The sequence below is a fragment of the Erpetoichthys calabaricus genome, chromosome 6 (assembly GCF_900747795.2).
Source record: "Erpetoichthys calabaricus chromosome 6, fErpCal1.3, whole genome shotgun sequence".
In the NCBI taxonomy this organism is placed as follows: domain Eukaryota; kingdom Metazoa; phylum Chordata; class Cladistia; order Polypteriformes; family Polypteridae; genus Erpetoichthys; species Erpetoichthys calabaricus.
The window spans coordinates 139,280,744-139,303,766 of record NC_041399.2 but is presented as its reverse complement, the minus strand read 5'-3'; the positions used below and the strand labels follow the sequence as shown (position 1 = coordinate 139,303,766).

Sequence of the window (23,023 nt, the reverse complement as noted above, 5' to 3'; positions counted from 1 at the left end):
CCTTTGTTGATTTTCATGAAGCGTTTGACTCAATTGTGGTACATCCTGAGACTTTGCAGGATCCCCCGAAAGAGGCTGGATATCATGTCCAGACTATACACTGGTACTGTGAGTGCTGTGCAGAGTGGAGGCAGAACCTCTGCGTTTTTCCAGTTGATTCTGGGGTTCATCAGGGGTGTGTACTTGCTCCTACTCTGTTCAATGCTTGCAAGGAATGGGTGTTGGTCAGAGTTTGTGGGGCATCTGTTGGTGAAGAAAGATTCAATGATTTTGACTTTGCTGACAATGCTGTGATCTTCATGTAGTTGGTGGAAACTTTTATTGAGGTTCTTGAATGATTGAGAGAGGAGTCTGGGTGTATGGGCTTGCGAGTGCCCTGGATAAAAACCAAGATCCAGGCATTTAATGACATCTTGGGCATAGCCATCAGCAGTATGGCTGCCTGTGGAGAGAGTATTGACCTTGTCGAGAGGTTTACTTACCTTGGCAGCGACATTCATGTCTTTGTTAACACTTCCTATGAAGTCAGTAGATGAATTGGTAAAGCATGGGGAGCCATGAGGTCAATGTAAAGGGGTGTTTGGCCTTCCTGATATATCTGCAAAAGGATGAAGGTCCATGTCTTCAGAGTCCTGGTGCTTCCTGTTTTTCTATATGGTTGCGACACATGGACACTATCCAGTCACTGGAGACGAAAACTGGACTCATTCGGTAATGCTGTCTCTGCGGAGAATCCTTGGGTACCACTGGTTAGACTTTGTGTCGAATGAACAGTTGCTCAGAGTCCCGAATAAGGTATATTTCCTGCATTGTGAGGGAGCTTCACTACAGTGTTATGGCCATGTGGAGCAATTCCCTGAGAGTAATCTGGCTCACAGGATCCTCATTGTTGACGGTCCAAGTGGCTGAACCAAGCTAAGTGAATATGCACGTAACATCTGCCTGTGGAAGATAGATGGTCATTTACAGGGGGTTGGTCTTGACCACATGTCTGCCTGGGGGGTTGCCAACCAGGATCCCAGGCTGTTTCTCCATGTGGTGGTTGTGGCAACACACTGTACAACTGAATGCTCCCCAACATGACATGACCTGACCTGATGGGAAATGCTGCAAATCCAACAATTTCCATCATTCCAAGAACAACATTCCCACAGTGAAGCATTGTGGTGGCAACATCATATCGTGGGGATATTTTTACATCAGCAAGGAAAGGAAAACAGGTCAAGATTTAAGGAAAGATGGATGGCACTAAATACAGGTCAATTCCTGAGTAAAACCTGTTTCAGTCTGGCAGTGATTTGAGACAGGGACTGTCACCTATCAGCAAGACAATGACCCTAAACATACAATTACACTGGAGTGATTTAAAAGTAAATATTTAAATGTCTTGGAATGGCCTAGTCAAAGCCCAGACCTCAAACCAACTGAGAATCTATGGCATAAGTTGAAGATTGTTGTATACCAACGCAACCCATCTAACTTGAAGGAGTTGGAGCAGTTTTAACCTTGAAGAATAGACAGATATGTTAAGGTAACAGAGACATTTTCCAAGAGACTTTCAGCTGAAATTCCAGCATAAGGTGGTTCTAAAAAGTATTGACCTGGCAGGGTGAATACCTAAGCATACTCATGATTTTTTCCCTAATATTTTGCACCTTTAAAATGGTAGGCATGTTGTGTAAATCAAATGGTGAAATGGTGCTAACACCCCAAAAATCCATTTAAATTCTAGGTTGTAATGTGACAAAACAGCACAAACACCAGGGGGAATGAAAACTTTTGCAAGGCATTGTATAGCTGACCCATGTTGTACTTTCTTCAACAACTTCAGTGTGTGTATTTACAGTATTGAAGATAGTTTGGTTTTTGACTCATAGCTATCCCATTCTTGATTCTGTTAACAGTTTTGCATCTAGTTCTGGTGACAGCAGATCTCTTGATTTTTGACCCACATTAATTCCACTTTTGACTTCACTGTCAGTTATGCATTCTTTTGAAAGTGTTAGGGCTGTTCACTGTTTAGCTACATCCATGGTGTTGTGCATTGGTTTTTCACAATAGTTTTTCTGACTTTCATTATTGACCTATGCTACAGTTTCTAAAATAAATGCAGATTTCACAATCCAGCTACCCTGCCTTGTGGATGGTGACTTTCCCTTGTGCCAGCAGGCAATTCAGTGGGGTTGGGCTGGAAGTAAAAAAATGAGCAGAATGCAATCCAGCAGACTATCCTGGATAATATAACAGTCACAATCTAAATAATACAGATCTTGTGATGAGCACTAAACGTTATTGCCATCTTTTACAAGAAATCAAAAATAATACATTTATAGGGACTATCTATCCATCCATTGATTTTGTTTAAAGTTACTGGGGATCATGGCAGTATCTGGTGGAAAGAAAGAATGTCAAACCTTGACAGGCCAGATTTTCAAGCACCCATTCATTCCCTTACACACACAAAGTCATACCAAATCATTCTAGAATTACCAAATAACCTAAAACACCTATTTGGAATGTGGCATGAAAAACCCAAGCAGAAAATGGGAGAAAGATCAAATTCCACGCAGACTGTGGTTAAGTATCTGGCCCTGTGATACAGACTAACATGCCACTGTACCTCTGGTCTGTAATATTAAATTCCAAGCAAAACAATACCCAATCAAATAATGTACTCTACTGGGTAGAGTAGAAGAGTAGAGTACATTGTACAATAAAATGATTTTTATCTAGAATTGCTAAGAAGTAAAAAAGCAAGATGTACCTTTGAATCTCCATTTTGCTTTCCTACCATGTGGATATTTGAAAACGGTTCCAGTACTGATTTACACTCAAAAAAGAATATGAAAATTTACCTAAAAAAGTTAAAATGCTACACTTTTGGGAATTGACTAGGAGGTGGACTGAATGGTTTAGAGGGTCAGTTATGAGTAGTGAGATATAGATTGCTGAAATCATTATACTCTTTCAAAATAATCTTAAAATCAAACAAAAATATTATTGCTAGCAAAGGAAAATGTAAGAGAGTCTCCAATAAATTGCTTTCATTAGGTTGAGAATTCTGATGACTGATTCCTGACTGTTTGAAGTCTGTTAAGAACATAGTTTGTGGCCATTTTCTGTTGTTAGAATTACATATATCTGCATGCAGCTCTGTGGTACGCCTAGGGGGTTTGACTTCACTCCATCAAAGCTTTATAGCATGTAAGGGTATTAAGTAAATAAGAGCATTCATCCATTCATTTATTGAATCAATCAAAATGCAGATTATCATGGTTTACTGCCATTGAGGAAGCAGAAGATCGGGTACACTGAGTACTTATATGTAAACATTAGCACATCAATTAAATTTATGTATTACAGGTTTGGCTCAAAACAAAGCTACTATTTATTTGATGTAGATTTGAATATTAATGACAAGCTAGAGATACGACAACATGATCAAACAGAGTTTAGTGCTGGCAGCCAGATTTAAATCTCATATGGCTGGGTTGATTTATTTTCAATCCTATTTTTTGTAAAAATTGATCTATTTGTATGGAATGATTACAATAAAATTAATAAAATTAAAAAAAAATAAATAAATCTCATATGGTCACTGTAGCACAGAATGTTGCCAGCGCCTAGCTGTTTTCTATTCAGGACATATATAACACACAGAACCACAGAAAGGCAAACAGTACAGTTAATACACACCTCCACCATCCTAAACTGTCACTTTTCTCACTCCTTCCTTCTGACAAATGGTACAGAGGCCATTGGCACTGACACAAGTAAATTCAGGGAAAGTTTCTAGCAACAGGACATAAGACTAGTGAGCTGTCAGGCATAATAACAAATACTGTAAGTGTTCTCAATGTATACAACTGTGTGTATATATATATATATATATATATATATATACTGTATATATGAGAATGTATGCATTTTGTGAGAGTGTGTGTGTGTGTCTTTTATTGGCATTGTGTCACCAACCTCACTCTGAAAATACATACAAGTAAGAAGGGATCAGAGGCATGCAGGTTAGGGTATCTCTATTAAATATCAATTTGGCAGGCTTGCCCACTTCTGACATATCAACTATATACTTTCCTATACAGATGTACATTGTACAGGGCTATATCATATTTCCAACCATTAACACTCTTTCAAAATCTGAATGAATTATGTTTTGAAGCACTACCCGAACAGTTACAAAAAATAAACCATAAACTACAGCATGAAACTTTCATAATATATTTCAATGTAAAATAAGCATGAAATTAAACAAGCAGTGATGTACAAAACACAGAGAAAGGCAATAATGCAAAAGTTCAGATTCTAGATTCTACTTTGTGTAATAGATACACATATTTAACATAAGGAAGACAGAAGAAGATTCACTCACCAGTCATGGCACTGGATAGTAGCAACATGTTGTAACAATGTGTTGATCAGCACATGCAAGTACGACTTTCACTGCACCCTGTACAAGTGTCAAGAATGACCCTATAAGCCAATATCCACAAAAGCTGAAACACACCTGCTTTAAGCATCTGTTGGACATCTGGAATGACTAGTGTTACTGTGGATTATGAAGGACTCCTATGAACTTTATAGAGTCTATGCCAGGCCATTTTTGAGGACTACTACCTTGTGGGCCATTCCTGAGCAAGGCAGTAGGAAGACAGACTGTAGGAAACTTGTAGGACAAAAAACAAGTGTGATTACATGTTGGGAAATACAGCACTGTTATATAACCTAATAAAGGTATAAATCATTCAAACTTTTGTTATGCATTGTGCAAACCTGCTTTCTACTCCAAAGCCAGTTAGAATGCAGTATGTGCATATCACACTCATCAAAAAAGGTGGTGATCAGTGGTTCTCCCAAGAAAAGCCGTCACACAGTCTTGGAAGACCCCTAGTTAGTTTAGTTTTATGCAATTAATTGCTAGGCTGTTTTTCATGTTTTATCCAAAGGTTACACAATCAACCTGTCTGCATTTAAGTAGGTTCATTTAATGTGATTGCTGTTTTGTGGTAGCAGGTTAAAAAAAAAAAAAAAGACATATGTTCAACACAAAATGAATTATTTTTAGTATAGTGGTGAATACTACAACAAGATCAGATTTGTACTAAATATCTGTAGTGGCTCATCCTCCATGTTGAGACTAGAGCTCACCCTTAGCGCTAACAGCAGGGGCATGGAGCAGACACATAAGTGACTTAATTAGCTGTGTTACACAAGTATAAATTTGTTTACATCTGGAAGCTGTAATTGCTGTTAATTACATGATTAGAGCCATCAATGCACTGACTTTTATACAGGCTCAAAGTGACACAGACGGAAGTGTAGAAAATGACTCTCACTTTTATCATCTCCTCAATTTTGGAGTATTTGGTGTCCAGTGTTAAGATATTAGGTAAACACTGCAAAAACTCAAGAATGTTCAAGGATTTGTGAGCACTTTGCAAAGATGGTTTCTATGAAATCCTTTTCATTAAAGATAACAAGCTGTTAAGCCATTATCTTGGTTTATTTATTTGGAGAAGGAATAACCTGTCTTCACTTGTACAGTACAAGACAGTGGTCATCATAAGGGCTATCTGGGCATTGAAAAATTTCAGACAAGTGTGTAAAAGAATGTAGAGAAACTAAAATGCCATACAATCAAAATGAAAAGGAACTATTGATGGCTTCTGATGCTCCAAAAATGAGTGCATATAGATTAAAGAAATATAAGTTCACATTGCCTGTAACTCTAGAAATCTGATTAATCTGATATGAAAAAGAATGGATAGACAGTATTCTTTTTGGGTAGAGAAACAGAATGCTTTCCTAGCTAATAGAAGAAAAGAAAAAAAAAAACACTGGGAATGATATGAAGTGAAGATAAACATATATGTCAGTGGTCCAAACTGCAGAAAGATCCAGTGAGATAATAAGGTATTTTTCAGTGTAGTCCAATCTTCCTTTTAACAAACAAGAATCAAATCAAAATAAAAATATTTATATGCTCAGCACATGACACACCCTTCCTAAAGCTGGAGCATAAAACTGTGCAGGCCAATATTTTATTATGAAGAACGAAATGGAAGAATCACATATTTTTAAAAAATGTATATACTGTTACTCTCCCTACACAACTATGAAACATGAAATAGATGAATCACATAAAATGGATTAATTGTCTTGAAAAGTATTTATTCTCCTTCCCAAACTGTGCTGCACTTGAGACACAAATATATTTGTAAAATTATCACTGTCAATAAAAATCTACTGGTACAATTTTGCTTAAAATCAACAGGCTAATAGCATTTTAGTTGTAATAAACTTAGTTCCATCTGGACTGACTTTTTAAGTTATCATGTCCAAAGACTTAATGGGCAACACTGCTATCTTGTAGATATGATGCCATAGATTGAATACCATGCATAGTCGATGTCTGTGTGAAATTCAGACATTCCCTCTGCATCTGTAAGAATTGTTCTTCAGGCATTCCAGCCATCCCTTCCAAATGTGCTGGTTAGGTTGGCTGACAATTCAAAAATTCCCTCTGTTAGTTTCAATGTGTGTTTGTGTGAATGAGTGTATCCAGTGGTGCACTGCCATCCGGTCTAGGCCTCTCTTCTGCTTCCAACAAGTGCTGAAGTGTCCCTGAAGTCTATAATGTGTATATTCACTGAATTGTTGGTATTGAAATTATGAACCAGACACTGTATTTTTTTTTATATATGTACTAGGGGGCTTCGCTCGCCCACCCCCAGGTTTGGTTTACCGGATATACAATTTAAAGAGATTGTTATTTTCATGGGAATTGTTACATATGCATTCGCGTTGTGAAATTTGTTTTGGGGCTTAACGCAAGCTAAGGAGAAGTGGTCGGTTCATCTGCTGGCTTGCTGCTGCTGGCGATCTACGTTTTCTGCTTGTTGTGCTGCGCGTCGATCATTCAAAAGCCTGACCTTTTACCACATCGCGTCTCTGCCACCCATGTTGTGAATGTGTGGGGGGTCGGGGGGGAGGCTGTGTGGGATTGGCTGAACGCATACTAAGGAGAAGCGGTCGGATCATATGCTGGCTTGCTCCTGCTGGCAAGCTGCGTGTTCTGCTTGTCGTTGTTTTAAGAGCTGGGAGCACATGAAGTGTGTCTGCCAAAAGCATTCCAAGAACTGCTAGGCTAGATGTCCGTGAACTTGTTTTAAATGTTGTCTCACTGCCTTGTCTTGCTGGGACGTTAAAGTTTCTCTTGCGGGACGTCAAATTCTCTTCCGAGAAGATCACGTCTCGTCTCCCTAGTCTCCCTTCCAATTTTTTTTTTATAATAGAGAGATATGTTGGAAAATAACTTTAAAAATAATAAACTGACTACACAGAGGAGACAATTAAAAGTATGAATTGTCAAAAGTCACATTATTAGCCTGTAGAGAAAAAAATAAAAAAGAGTCATAGTGAAGCATACGAAAAAAAAAATAAAATATGAGATGTCAGATATGTCTTGAACATTGTAATTGAGGGGGCTTATCAAGTACAGGTAAGGGTAAGATTCACAAAGTAGTGCTGTAAAGAAGGACTTCAGGATTCATGGAAGTCCACTGTTTGCAGAGCTCAGGTATTTTAAAGGTTTAAATAGTGCAACCAGCAATGATAAAGTTCTAGTTGGCAAACAGGGTTTGAAGATTTAAATTTAATAAAAACAGTATGAAAACTGAAAAAAATGCCTATTCCATTCCATTTTAAATTTGAGTGTTTTAAAATCTATTAGAGTGTGGTATAGGGGAGTTGAGGCTGCTGCTGCTACATGTTTTAAAATATTTTTTATCTTTCAGAGCCCAAAAACATGCAAACAAGGTTCACTGGTGACACTAAATTTACTTTTTTGGCATAGATTGGCACTTCATACAGGATTCTTTCCTGCCTTGCATCAATTGCTGTTGGTCTCTAGCCTCCTAAAATCTTACACTTGCATCAGGCTTGTTCAGGCACGATGGGTACAGTTGTTAGCAATGCTGTCTCATACTTTCAGAGTCCTGAGTTTGCGTTCCTTGCCCAATCACTGTCAGTTTGGAGTTTGCATATTATCATACTGTGTGTATTGTAGTGAAGATTAAAATTGTGCTTAGAAATTAAAATGAATGAACTTTGTTAAAAGGGCAGAACAAAATAATGTTCTTTTACTTACTGTTGTACTTTTTTTTCACTGTTTTTGTAATATCTAGGATTTTGTGATAACTTGCCTAAAATAATGTCTTTAGGTAATGACTTGGAATTGGATGCTTAAAAGAAGGAAACTGATTTATAGACATATCTATCTATCTATCTATCTATCTATCTATCTATCTATCTATCTATCTATCTATCTATATAAAATCCTAAACCTGAAAGTGCAACGATTTTGTGCAATGATTTTATGTGATGTTTTCATGTCATGGTTTTTGTCACGCTTTAAATCAGGCTTAATTTAAAACCTACATATATATGTTTGGTATCATTCTTTTTAGAGTTTATTGAACTTTAATGTGATGTTGTTAGATTTTCAGATTCTCATGCCGTTTTTAAATTATAAACTAGAATATCAAGAACTCACATCCTGTGAGACAAGACTTTGTGCCAAGAGACTTAACCACACCCGGGGCTGGAAATAAAAGACAAAGAGTAGATGACAAAGACAGCTGCTGTACAGGCTTTTAAATGTAGGAAGTGCCATGCAAGATGCAGATCACATGGCAAGGCAGCAGCAGCAAGCTACCAGCTGATTGAGCAAAGAGGAGGTAAAAAAAAAAAACAAAACTGCATGTGTTTCCCATTGTATCACCATTTAAGAGGGGGTGTAGGAGGAGTGACTGCGTCACCTTGAGGTGCGTTCAGCCCCCCCTTTACAATGCGAGTGGCAGAGACATGAAGTGGCTGGCGCATATATATATATATATATATATATATATATATATATATATATATATATATATACACACACACACATACATGAGTAGAAGTCAACTAAAGGGCCTCAATAATGGTAATTCCATGGCTGACCAGGAGGCGGGCGGGGTGCACTAACTGTCTTTCTCAATCCCTTGTAGACCATTCTCGGGAAATCCCGTAGGGTTCTGGCACCTCTGATGACGTCACTTCCAGTCCCTCACCTCACTTCCGGTTCCGCCGCTCCGATGAATCACTTCCTACACTGGTCTTTAAAGCTGCCATCTTGATTCAATACTGCAGTTCTGTTTTGGACTCTGTCTTGTAAACAAATCACTATCTCTAAATACCTTTTTGCAGCTAATGCACATTATACGGGTGGCTGCCCCAAACCTTTATGATGTCTATTTGTCATTCTTGTGACTATATATATATATATATATATATATATATATATATATATATATATATATATATATATATATATATATATACAGTAATCCCTCCTCCATCGCGGGGGTTGCGTTCCAGAGCCACCTGCGAAATAGGAAAATCCGCGAAGTAGAAACCATATGTTTATATGGTTATTTTTAGAATGTCATGCTTGGGTCACAGATTTGCGCAGAAACACAGGAGGTTGGAGAGAGACAGGAACGTTATTCAAACACTGCAAACAAACATTTGTCTCTTTTTCAAAAGTTTAAACTGTGCTCCATGACAAGACAGAGATGACAGTTCTGTCTCACAATTAAAAGAATGCAAACATATCTTCCTTTTCAAAGGAGTGCAAAGCAAGCAGTCAAAAAAAAAAATCAATACGGCTTTTTGGCTTTTAAGTATGCGAAGCACCGCCGGTACAAAGCTGTTGAAGGCGGCAGCTCACACCCCCTCTGTCAGGAGCAGGAAGAGAGAGAGAGAGATAGAGAGAGATAGCGAGAGACAGATAAAAAAAATCAATACGTGCCCTTTGAGCTTTTAAGTATGCGAAGCTCCGTGCAGCCTGTCCTTCAGGAAGCAGCTGCACACAGCCCCCCTGCTCACACCCCCCTACGTCAGCGCAAGAGAGAGAGAGAGAGAGAAAGTAAGCTGGATAGCTTCTCAGCCATCTGCCAATAGCGTCCCTTGTATGAAATCAACTGGGCAAACCAACTGAGGAAGCATGTACCAGAAATTAAAAGACCCATTGTCCGCAGAAACCCGCGAAGCAGCGAAAAATCCGCGATATATATTTAAATATGCTTACATATAAAATCCGCGATGGAGTGAAGCCGCGAAAGGCGAAGCGCGATATAGCGAGGGATCACTGTATATATATATATATATATATATATATATATATATATACATATATATATATATACAGAGAATAAAAGTAGTTTAAACAAAGAATAGTTTAGTGGAAAGTGTGAAAAAGAGGCATTTTAAGTTCAGAGATTAAGGGACAGCCTGTTTCATTGATTACAATAGCTGTGTTTTATGATGTTAACAAACCATAACCGCCCAGAGTTTTTAGGAATCATATCACTAACAGGAATTTTAATAAGTGCTGCTCTGGGGTGTGCAACTTGTGGTGGGGACTGGGGGAAGAAGGCTCTGCATTGATCTGGTTGTAACTAATTGCACAAGAATGCTTTGATATAACCTGAACTCCTGCTGAGTGTGAAGCTATTTCTATGATACTGTGATATCAGAAGCATGGATTTAGTTGTACAGGTAGAATTTATCAGCTTCCAGAAGGAGTACAAGTTTTAGAAGCATGAGCATCTCTTCTCCTTCAAGGAAGACAGCCTAAGGGAATACAAATGGCCAAGATGAAAGAGATGAAATGGAGGCTGAGTCATGCCTGAGGGGGTGCTGATGCACTACACCCCCACTGAGGCAGGAAGCATGTGAAAAACCATACAATGGACTTAAATTAAGGGCTAAGACAGGCTCAGTGTCTGCTGCTCTGTCCATGCAGAAGGCCATACAATGCTGCCATTCCATCCATGGGCCTTGTCAGGCCACGTCAGACCAGAGACCAATCAACATACAAAGACAGATAGCCACCTGGTATCCTAAGCCAGATGAACTGCTTATTATTCAGGCTGTACTGATATTATTTTGCAATCACTAATTTTTACTTTGCTTACATTTTGGGCACAATTGAAAGTTTTAAATGAATCTATGTATGAATAAAAGTGTAACATTCTCTCCTGTGTGTTCTGGTAGGACAAAAGCATTATAAATGTTAGGAAATATTGAAAAATATTAAAAAGAAGTGATAGTAATATTCAAGAAATGACTTTCAAACTCTAAACAGAGGTCACACAAGATTTTCAAATACAAATTGATCCAATCATCAATAACAAAGTCAACATTATTCTTCTCATGTAAATGATGGATAAATTGAGCAACATTGCCCCTGTGTTGTTATTTTGCTGCACGGAATTTAGTTCCCTTTGCTTCTTAATATATGGCGAGCAGATTGACAGAGCAATGACAACAAGAACAACAATGCTGACAGAAAAAAAAACCTCTATGGTACAAAAAATAGATAATACAAGTTCAAAGGAATTTTCCTGCTAGAAATTATAGTTTACATTATGTACTGTTATAATGGTGCCTGGGACTAGAGCCCAAAGGAAGAAAACTGTAGACATGGAAAGAAAGGGCCTCTTGGTCCTCATGAATTGCCATTACGAAGCAGTGGTCATATTTTCTATGGTTAATTGGTAGTATAAAGGGCACAACTGAGGAGGAATTGTGGGATTCATAAGAGTACATGGAAAGACCATCAAATGAACAATGAGAAGGAGGATCGGATCTTCCAGAAGGAAAGCAAAGGGATCCAAAAGTGACTCTGGGTCCCCAGCATTTAGGCATAAAAAAGGTTCAACAGGATCAGGCTTTTAGAGTGCCCTGTAACATGATGTTTCAGAGGACAGTGTCTCTTCACACACAGACTTGCGCAAAATATTTTTTAATTCACTCTTCAGTACTTAAGACCTTTGAAAGCAGATCTGTTTGAAACTTGGAAAACTTGTCTGTGAAATTCAAAGTGGCTGGTGATAATATTGAAGAAGGAATTACATCAACAAGACTGAAAGGTGAGTAACCCTATGGAAAAAATAAACACAAGAAGGGGCAAAGAAAGTGAAATAGACTAGTACCAAAAATGTTAAAAGCAAAGAAAAATGTTAGGATAAGTGTAATCAAAGAACATATCAATGTTAGAAAAACATAGGGTGGCACTGAAATAAAAGAAACAAGTGACTTAATAACTAAGGAAAGAGTCAAAGACATAAGCTTCCTTATAAGGCAGTGAAATAAGGAGTGTGGTTATGAGGGTCTAGCACTCCTTAATTCACTCCGTGGACCCCCTGAATACTACAACATTGGTGGGAGATACTTGAAAGTAAAAACTAAAAACATGTTTGAATGTTATAATTTCTTCAATGCTCATTACCTAGTTTGTGAGAACGTATTGTAGCTAAATGCTGTTCCCATGCTGGATGTGGCTAGATACTTGGAAGCAGAAGTCTGCCGGCAAGGAAGGGGAGCATTTTCTTTAAATCAATAGGTTTCAATAAAGAGAGAAGAGACTTTTGGTAGGAATTGAATAAATCAGATTCACACACAGATGTTTGTGCTTATCTGCATGGTACATGACCTTGGTGATGATAAAGAGTGTGAAAACTATTGCTGATATCTTGATACCAACATTGTTCGGGATGCTAACAGCGTGAAGCTAACAGTGTTTTGCTCCCAGTTTGTATCTCTTGTGTTAGAGTCATTCCCTGTGATTTCTAAAAAAAAAAAGGAAAGGAAAGTCCTCGGTCTCATTAGGACCTTACTATATTGCATTTTATTGTTGTTTAATAAACAAGCCTGTTATTGTGACAAAACTGTGGCAGTGCTACCGAGTGGATTTTAATTTCCAAGAGTCAGCAGGAGTGTCCATGGCCTGATGGGAGGAAGCCTTGACTGGCACACAGTTTAAAGGGAGCTGGCATTCAGCAGGGGAGGATAAAAGCACAGCTACAGCAGTCTATCACATACAGTATACTATATCATCTACGTGGTCATGTGGCATGAAAATGGGCAGTTCTGAAAGATTTTTGTCAGGTGTACAAGGCACTGGGGCTTTTGATTCCAGGGTGGGTATCTTTGTATAGTACAATTAGTCTACATAAGGTAAACATATCAAAAGTATTAGAATTCTACATTAGATAACTTATTGTATATTCAATAGTATCACAATAAAATTTATGTGCTCAGCCAACATTGGATCAGTAACTGAAACCCTGGTATAACAAAGTATTTTATACACTACCATTTTAAATACTCCAGCAGACAGATACCATGGCTTCATGGCTCTCACATAATTTCAGTTTGTGCGATACTAAATTGGAAGTTATGACTAACGACTAACTATATGAGATAGAAGTGGCAACAGGTGAAAATCCACAAGTCTAATAAGTATGTGAGACCAATGGCAGCTCATGACCTCAGAAATGAGGCTGAATCCCAATACAGGTTATAAATGGCCACTCTCCCAGTCCTTACTGAATTCAGATTAAGAGTTCTCTGGTACGAGGAGGGTTGCTATCATGGATATGCAGTATGGGAAAATGCTGACAGCCTGAGGTTGAGAGTTTGCACCTACACAAAATGTTAGGAAGTTCATTATTTTTAGTTGAGTGCTTCCTCCTCCATTGCATGTTTAACAAAAACACAATTCATGTTGAAATCTCAGTGATGTTTAACCATTAATTCTGGCTTCTGGACATTGCCATGTGGGTTGATAGAGTAGATGGTTGAATCAAAGAAGATATTTACTACCGTACTATGATCGCACTATCAATGTTGTGAATAAAGACAAGCCTTACAAAAATAACAAGCACCAAAGCCCTGTGACATTAAAGTACATTAAGTGAGTATAGTAGATGGATGGATGGACGGATGATACATAAAGAAAGTCTGTTTTGAGTCCAACCTGGCAACATGCACCACCAGCTTTTGAAGTTTTGACAGAACTGTCAGCCTTATGTGATTATAGATCATCATTCCTGTGATCTGCCACTGAACATGTATAAGAAGGCCTACAGCTCTTTAAAAGAAGACAGAAAAAAAAACAAGATGGGCAGATCACGGAGATCAGGCTAAGAAAGCAAATCATTAACCACCTGAAACAAAGCCTTCCTGAACAATTCAATGGTATAAAAAAAAAAACAAAACTTCAAAGGCCTTATTTTTCTGTAATTGGGACGCCAAATCATATTCCATTTCAGACAATAATTACAGCAAATTTCACACCCTTAAATTTTCCTCCTTCACAGACAATTGCAGCAATTTGTGTATTAAGGGCACAATAAAGACTCATTAATAATGGTCATAACAAATTGAAACAGAAAAAGTAAGAAACAAAAATGTAATAAAGAAGCAGGAATTAGATCAATTAGACAATATGTGTCTCTCATTTTATAAATCAGTGTTGACACACTTTTGGAAAATGGAAATGCTGTCGCAGAATATGAAATCATTAATTTCGAGGAAAGGAATGAAGCCTAAGTTCTATTTAACTTCTCTTTACAGTTTACTTTGAAAGAGGCAATATGGAATTAAACTGTAGTATTTAGGAAAGGTTTCTATTCAACCACATTTTACTCACTTATATAGTTCTTATTAATTACATTTATTGATAAGACTATTGAATTTAAACAGATCAACAATGGTGAGTGTAAGCTTGGCTCTGAGATGCAATAACACCATGGATCGAACCACAGGTACATCATTTACTTATCAATTAGCACAAAAAACATACGCTTTTTCCTCCATTCCACCATACGTAGGGTCACTCTTGTGTGCTTTAGATTCTGTTGCATCATGATAGGAAATGCAGTCAGCTGGCATGTTAATAATGCCTTGCAAAAGCATTCAGACTAATTTTCCAGTTTTAATGGATTAGAAACCATACACTAAAATGTGGTTCTCTGTGATATTTTGTATTTGAAATCACTATGATTCAAAATTACTTTTTAATGTGACAATGTTTAATGTAAGAAAGAAAAAAACATTAGAAGAAATAAAAAGGAAATATAGTAAGCATTTAAACTCCACACTTTAATATTTTGCAGACACACCTTTTGGAACAACAACAGCTTTAAGACTTCAGGAGTATGTATATCCCAGCTTCACACAATGTTTAGATGTAATTTTGGCCTATTTCTTTAGGTTCTAGGCTGTTGAGGTTAGGCAGATGATGCTTGTATAACGCAATTATCAAATACTGCCAGATGCTTTCAATCGAATTGGGCAATAGTGCACCTATTCATAGGTAATTGATACAATTGCAAGGCCAACGTAAATCTGGAATGACTCAGGGAGAAAATGGGGAATATCCTATAATAGCCTGGTCAAAAACCTAATCTCAGTCCCATTGAGAATCAGTGGCACTTGGTCAAGGGCCTGAATACTTCTGCATGTTACTGTATGATATATGATGACATGTGGCTTTATAGATTAATTAATTTTCAAAGGAATCAGACCCATGCTTCCTTAAAATTCTCCTAAATGCAAATTATTTAAAAAAAATCATCTCCTGCATTTGCTATAGCGTGCTCATGAAGTAAAACAGTTGCAATGTATTATCATAGAGATGAGATCACAAAAGATTTTGCAGGTATAAGCATGTTTATATATAAGCATGCATCCACTAAACAGTGTCATCTCCAGACAGAAGAGCAGCTTCAGTGACAGACTGCTGTCAATGTCCTGCTCCAGTGACAGACTGAGGAGATCGTTCTTCCCCCAAACTATGCGACTCTTCAATTCCACCCGGGGGTGTAAACATTAACATTATACAAAGTTGTTGCCTGTTTTTACTTGCATTATTACCAATCTTTAATTTAATATTGTTTTTTGTATCAGTAAGGTGCTGTTGGAGTATGTGAATTTCCCCTTGGGATTAATAAAGTATCTATCTATCTATCTATCTATCTATCTATCTATCTATCTATCTATCTATCTATCTATCTATCTATCTATCTATCTATCTATCTATCTATCTATCTATCTATCTATGTTTAGAGTTCTGGTATACTACAAAAATCTCTGCAATACAAAAAGAGGTGTTTGTCTTCAGAACAATGTGACTCTTTTGAACTGTGCTGCAACAGTAAAAAAAAAAAAAGAAAAAAAAAAGAAAAAAACATATTTTGTTTCTTCTGTTGTGTGGTGAAAGGAGCAAGTTAACACATATACAAGGGGAAGGAGAGAACAAAGGCAGGGTCTATGAAATGAGAAAAGGTGAGAGAAAGTGAGAGTAAGTAAGTGAAAATTTGAAAGGAGTTTTTACAGGCTTGTGAAGGAACACAAACAGAAAAATCAGTGAGGCTATGATCAGAACTGATAAAATGTTAAAGAATAAATGTTGTATTTGCAAAAGGTGGGAAACACTTTCAAGTTGTAAGATCTCAGTGTCTTTTAGGTTGTAGAGTCTGGTCTGGTTTATCTCATTAGGTGCTAGTCTCTTTAAGAATTGTCAGCAGATGACAGTTGCAGAGCCTAAAAAATTTGTTGTCTCTCTGCACCCAGCCCTGTAGGTAGGCCCTCCAACCTGCAGGGAAAAACCTGGGGTTTGGTGGCAGAATTGGCACTCCAGCCACCATAATAAAACCTCACACTGGTTCCATTCCATCTGAACTAGTGTGGTGCTGAGGTGTCACCCGTTGCATGGCTGTGCTCAGGTCTTAACCTGGGGTCCTGAGTTGGTTTGTCATGTGGTTGGTGCGGCAATGTGCTGTATCAGCGTGTGGTCCTAACCTCCTCCTCCTCCTTCAAACTTTGTGCAACAACCAACAACAATGGGCTCTTCTGAGGATCTGAAAAGTAAATTAATTAATGCCTACAAAATAGGAGAGGGCTAAAAAAAGATACTAAAGTACTTCCAGTTACTAATTTCCACAGTCTGAAATGTCATTAAAAAATGGCAGTTATCAAGAAAACGTTGAAGTCAAGACAGGATTGCATACTGTGCAGGAAGCAAAGCAAAACTCTCATATGACTGCAAAGGACCTACAGACAAGTTCAGATGAGAAAAGAGTGGTGGTGCACAGTCACGGTCTTCATGGAAGGGCCATCAGAAGGAAATCTTGATCTCATGACCAAAAAAACCATCTTAAGTATACAAAACAACATCTGCATACGAAAGAGGAATTTTGGAACCAAGTGTTGTGGACAGATGAACATTTGCCAAAATGACTAAAGGCTTCTTTGAAGAGAAAGAAGGAGCAGCATTTGGAGAAAAAAAACCATGACACTATTAAGTAGAGGGGTGGATCTATTTTGCTTTGGTGTGTGTAGCAGCTAGTAGCACAGGAAGCATTCTGTGAGTACAAGGAAGAATTGATTCTATTAAATATCAATAAACCTTTGAGGAGAATATCAGACAGTTAAGTCAGAAAACTGAAGCTGTATAAGGAAGTCTTCTACAAGAACACACAACATAATCGAAGAAAAACACTTTATAATGTACAGTAAAGTACACCAAAAAATACAAGGTGAAGATTTTGGAATGGCTCTGGTTGTCCCCTGACTTAAACATCATTGAAAATCTGTGGGTAGATCTTAATTGTGCCTTGCACACAAGACAGCCCAAGAATATTTTACAGCTGGAAGCGATCTGCAAGAAGGAATGCAGAAAATTTCCAAAACAAAAATTCAAAGCTTGCAAGCTGTGATTTTTGCCACTGGGAGTGTTACTAAGTACTGACTTAGTATGGCTTTCAAACTTTTGCAAATCCAACATATACTCTTTTTTTTTTTTTGTAACTGTACAGTAACATTTTCATAAAAATACCATTGGTGCCTGTTTTAGTGATTTTTGCTGTTTTTTTACTTCAAATGTAAACAAGGTATGTAATATGGCTAAGGATGTCCAAATGTCTGTATGTACACTTGACAATAAACATGAAGTTGAACTGCACTGAGATGGCTTTAGTCTGCAAAGACTGCAAAGCAAGGTGTAGCTTTATTTTACAAGTGTAAGCTTGAATTTCACTGCAAACTAAGAGACAAGAGTGAATGAGCATGGCCTCAACTTCCTCACCCTTTTACCTGAATGATCTCAGTGGAATAAAGAAGTCTATGATTTTACCATCCATGCATTTACCACATTCACTTAATCCAATGTCAGGGTTGCAGATGGGCTGACACCTACTGCAGTAGCCTTCAGGCAAAAACCAGCTTTGGATGGGGTGCTCTAGCACTACAGGGCACATTCACACACACATACACATACAGGGTTAGTGTAGAGCTGCAAGTTAACTTATAAAGTGGGAGGAAAACAAAAAGCACCTAGAGGAAAAAGCCAGATATGGGAGAACATGGAAAATTCACACAAGAAGCTGGTGTGGAACTGAAACCCAGGACTTTGTATCCACGTTGCAGCAATGCGATACCACTGTACCACAACATCACTGAATGTAAAAGAAGCAATACACATTTACAAGGCTGTTTATGGAAAATATTTTTAAAAAGATAAAAAAAAAGGTTTTAGTTTTAGGATGCAGTGACGCGATGCACTAGTTTTAGAAAGAACTGATTCATGTATTTAGACCCAGGACAATGAAGACTATGAAAAATTAGAGTGGTTTTCAGTGATCACACAATTTCCTTTCATTGAGTCTGGTAGTACATTCTGTTGGTTGTTATTAAAATATGCATGGTCTTACTTTATTTGTATCAGTCACACCCACCTAACTCAGTCTGGCAAAATGGCCTCCTGTTACATCCACTCTTGTGCCATTCACTGCAAACCAACCCCCAAAACCATTTAGCACCAGTCCAACTACAAGAAAATTTCATGTTTTAAAACAGTTCTTAACCATTTAAGATGCGTGGCATTCATTTTAAGTCTATTTTTTCCCTATTCCTGTGTACAGTATGTTTATGAAACTGTTACACTGACACTGAGAACTTTCCAGTGTATAACTAAATTCCAGTGAGGTAGTGGTCTCCCATGACCTGGCACCACTAATAAATTGTCTCAGATGCAGAATGCAATCCGAATGTAAGAAATGAATCAGAAATCCTCCAGAGGGCATCACAGTTTCATTGTGGCGTACTTACGAGACAGTCTATTAACATTCCACTTCCACAAGCTATAATACATTACTGCATCTTTACATCAGGTTTGCTTTTCCAATCAACATTTCAATTGCACTGTCAAAATGTACGCTTGTTTCCATAAAATGATAACTAAAGCCATTAATTGTGTTGATGAATGCCTTATATCTTATGCTAGAAAATATAAACAAGAATGCCTTCAGACTTCTGATTTGTATTCTGCATACATTCAGGCAACTTGCAAATAATATTAATCGGGAAGAGATGCAATCCAGAATAAATTTCAGAAAACTATTTGTACCAGGTGTTAATTGAAATTATGCAAATTACACGCCTACAGGTTAGCGCTCTATTTTATAAGTAATTTGTCATGTTGCCTCAAAATAGTTTAAAAAGTAAAATACTGTCATGTTGTCTGCATTCATGTAGTAGTAACCTTGTCCAAAGGAGGTTACGAAACAACATGAAGAAGGAAGACGGGCTGGTAAAATATCCCATTAGACAAGACAGCCTGTAATGTGTATAGCCATACAAAATGAGTTAAAATGAGTAAAGTTAAAACAAAAAGGCGAAAAGTTGTAAGCCCTGTATAACAAGCCTGTGCTATTGCTGTCAAGGTCAAAAGATAAAAGGGGCTTTAGATATTACGAAGAACAGAGGTATGAAGTGTCAGTGCATTCAGTAACAAACATAATGAAAAACGACAGATTCTAGGAGCAAGACCTCCACCAGTGCAGTGCAGATTATATTGCAAAAGGCAAACACTTTTTTTTTTTTAAACAAAATCTTGTCTTCAGTTGTTAATTTTTTTTTTTTTGTGGTTCAGTTGCAACTAATATCCATCCATCCATTATCCAACCCGCTATATCTTAACTACAGGGTCACGGGGGTGAAACTAATATAAGACACAGACATCCAAGAGAAGAAATGAAAGCACTATACAATTCTATATATTTTTCCCCTGCAGTTTCCATTCCAGGCTACTGTACATAAAAGGCTTGAACCTTTCCCAGAAACAATGGATATGAGGTGGAAGTTTCCACATAAAGGAGCATAAATGTAATGGAGATCACACTTACTCACAAAGATACATTTTTACAGTTGAAAAATCAATTTAATTGAATGTGGGAACAAACCAGATTACTTGGAAGGAAAAAATGTAAAATGCAAAAAGGCTTCGCCCTGGACAAAGGTGTAGAGTGAGCCCCTGCTCAAAATCCATGAGCAGGTAGTGTTCACAAAAACACAACGATATGCCATTCAGGCAGTAGGATAAATACATCCAGGAGTCATCAGGTGGTAACACCATTAGTGACCCAATGATCACATTCCTTAGTAATAAAATCTGTCAGGCTCCAACCAATCAAATCCTTGCAATACGCTCAGCAACATTTTAAAACAAGCCTTAAAGGGGACCTCCCCTCATCAGAAAACACAGGGCACGCAGTGAAATTAAAACATATATTACTATTTACAAGGCATTTCTTTATTCTTGATGGATGACGAAAGTGCAGAGATGCATAGAAAACAAAAAAAGCTGTGCCCAAAGCCTTTCATGCGCTGCAGCTACTGGGCATGTCTAATGTGTGCCCCATGACTGACCCTCCCTCAGTGCAATGATCTATATTTTATTTACTTATTGCTAGTTTGTGGCCATTTGTCGTACTTTATTTGTGGAATTCGTTCCATCTGCATCTTGAGGCATGTTGGCACAGTGCTATAAGCAGTACCACATATCTGGAAACAATAATTGGTCCAGCATAGTTGGCAGACTTTTCCGTAGGCCGCAGGGACACGTAAAGGACCATTGCGCCATTATACACTACTAAAAATAATTCAGTTCCTACTTTCCCACTGACTCCAATGCATTTTGTGGAGTTCACCAAAGTTCACAAACTTTTCTCTGATTTTTTCCGAAATTAATGTGATGTGAATTCAGTGGCATTTGCTCATCACTACTAAAAATGTCAAAAAAATTACTCAAGACCTTTTTTTTAAACCAGCTAGATCATTGTAATAAACTCCAAACAGAACTGCCTAATAAAGGCATTAATTAGCTGTAGCTAGTTCAAAATGCAGTAGCAAGATTCTTAACCAGCATCGCTCTCTGGTCTCAACATTGTTACACTGGCTACATGTGTCCTTTAAAATACTCTTAAACTTGAACTCTGAACAATATTGCTCCTTTTTATATTTTGGAGTGTCAGTCCCTTTACATTCCTAATTGTAATATTAGATTTTGTCACACAGATTTGCTTACTATTGCAAGAACTAAGCATAAAAGATGTGGTGAGGCAGTTGTGTGCTCTTACACACCAAAAATTTTGAATGTATTACAGATAGAAATGTGCATGGCTAATATTATAGAATATTTTTTAAAAAGTTGTAAAGTCCTGCTTTTTAAATTTATCATTTCATAATTGGTTTATTTGCACTAGTTTTAGTAACTTATAATAGTTTCTCCAATATCATATAGTTACAGTAAAATACTTGCTCTAAATTACTAACCTGTAGTGTACTGTTTTCTTTTCCAGTTTTCTGTGGTGGCCTCTTGCACCACTGCATTTTCATGAAAGTACTCTGCAGCCACTTTTTATGTAGCAAGGAATGTGGATGCTTCAACATTTGATGAGCCCCACTGCATCTAATCTTATAGGAGGCATTATAACTATATTGATATGCTTTAACACATTTACATTTTATAGATTTATTTTTTTATGTTTTGTAGCCTCAGAACCTCTGCAGTTTTTATTTATTCCAGCATCAGCTGGCTGAAGTTATTGTTTTCTCTCTCACCCTTGGTCCCCTGACTACAAAACTGGACTCTGTCATTTACCGCTATAACCATCAGAACTTAAAAACTTATGCTTAGATAATATTCTATTTCTATTGCTTATTCATTTGCATCAGGTGAGTTTGCATTTATTTATTTGGATTCTTTACTTACTTGTATTCTTAGTTATTTTTCTTTGTATTTGTATTTTTTTCTTTCACTTCCTGTAAAGCATTTTGAGTTACCCTTTGGTATGAAGATGTGCTATCTAAATAAATGTTGTTGGTCCTTGCAAATTTGAAGAGATTGCCACCTTCTTCTTTTCATGACTGTTTGGTGTGTTTTGTGGGTGACTTTGATTGCAGAGGTCTGAAAAAAATGTTACACTGAGCCACATTTTGGTTTTTCCTATTTTTGTTCTCTTCAGGAGAATTTAATTTCAGACAGTCATCAACATCTACCTTATGTTGGGCAAAGTAGGCAAAGCAAGCCCTTGGTGGGCTCAACCAATAGACCTTCATTTTTCAGTTTGACAGATATGCAGATAGGCAGGGCCAGTAAAAAAAAAAAAAACTGCATGTGAGTTGCAAAAGGCAGAGAGCAAACTTTGAAAACACTCAATGCATACCTAATCATTGTTTGACTTAAAAACCAAGTGGCCTTGTTCTGTATACTATTGTGGTTGGCTGACATTTGCTTTTAGATTTTGAGTAATACCTGAAGCAAATTAAATATTCTTTATGGTTAGACATTTTTATTATTATTATCATAAAGGTGCCAGTAACAGTGCCAGTCTAGAGACCAGTTCTGTTTCTCATTGTTCCAGTATAACCACACTGTCTGGAAAAAAGTAGATCAAACAGTCTGGCAGGATAACCAGCCCAGATCTAGAGAATCAAGCTGTGTAACCACATCTGCATTGTGACATCAATATTTTATTTTATACAAGACATATTTATATAGATTATTGCATGCACAAAAATTAACATTTTGTCAAAGAGCATTTGGTGTATTTGTAGAGTAATATGCTTATTTAATGCAGGCAAAGTTATCATTAAGTGGTGATGACCTGCTGCTGACAGCAGTATATACTATCATCATAAAATAATATCAAGTGTTTTTTGTGGACTGGTTATGATAATAACTTATTAAGTTAAGGTTATTAAAATTGATATTATTTCTTGTATTACAAATTTGCTCAGCACATTGCAAATTTCTTCTGAAAAATTTAGCATAAAA

At 37.3% G+C, this 23,023-nt stretch overlaps 1 protein-coding gene across 4 annotated transcripts in view; it reads right to left on the bottom strand.

The window, feature by feature from the left end:
• The window catches only part of fars2 (phenylalanyl-tRNA synthetase 2, mitochondrial), a 742,839-nt gene that overhangs the window by 64,626 nt on the left and 655,190 nt on the right, over positions 1-23,023 (bottom strand). The gene's annotated exons all lie outside the window — the stretch shown is intronic.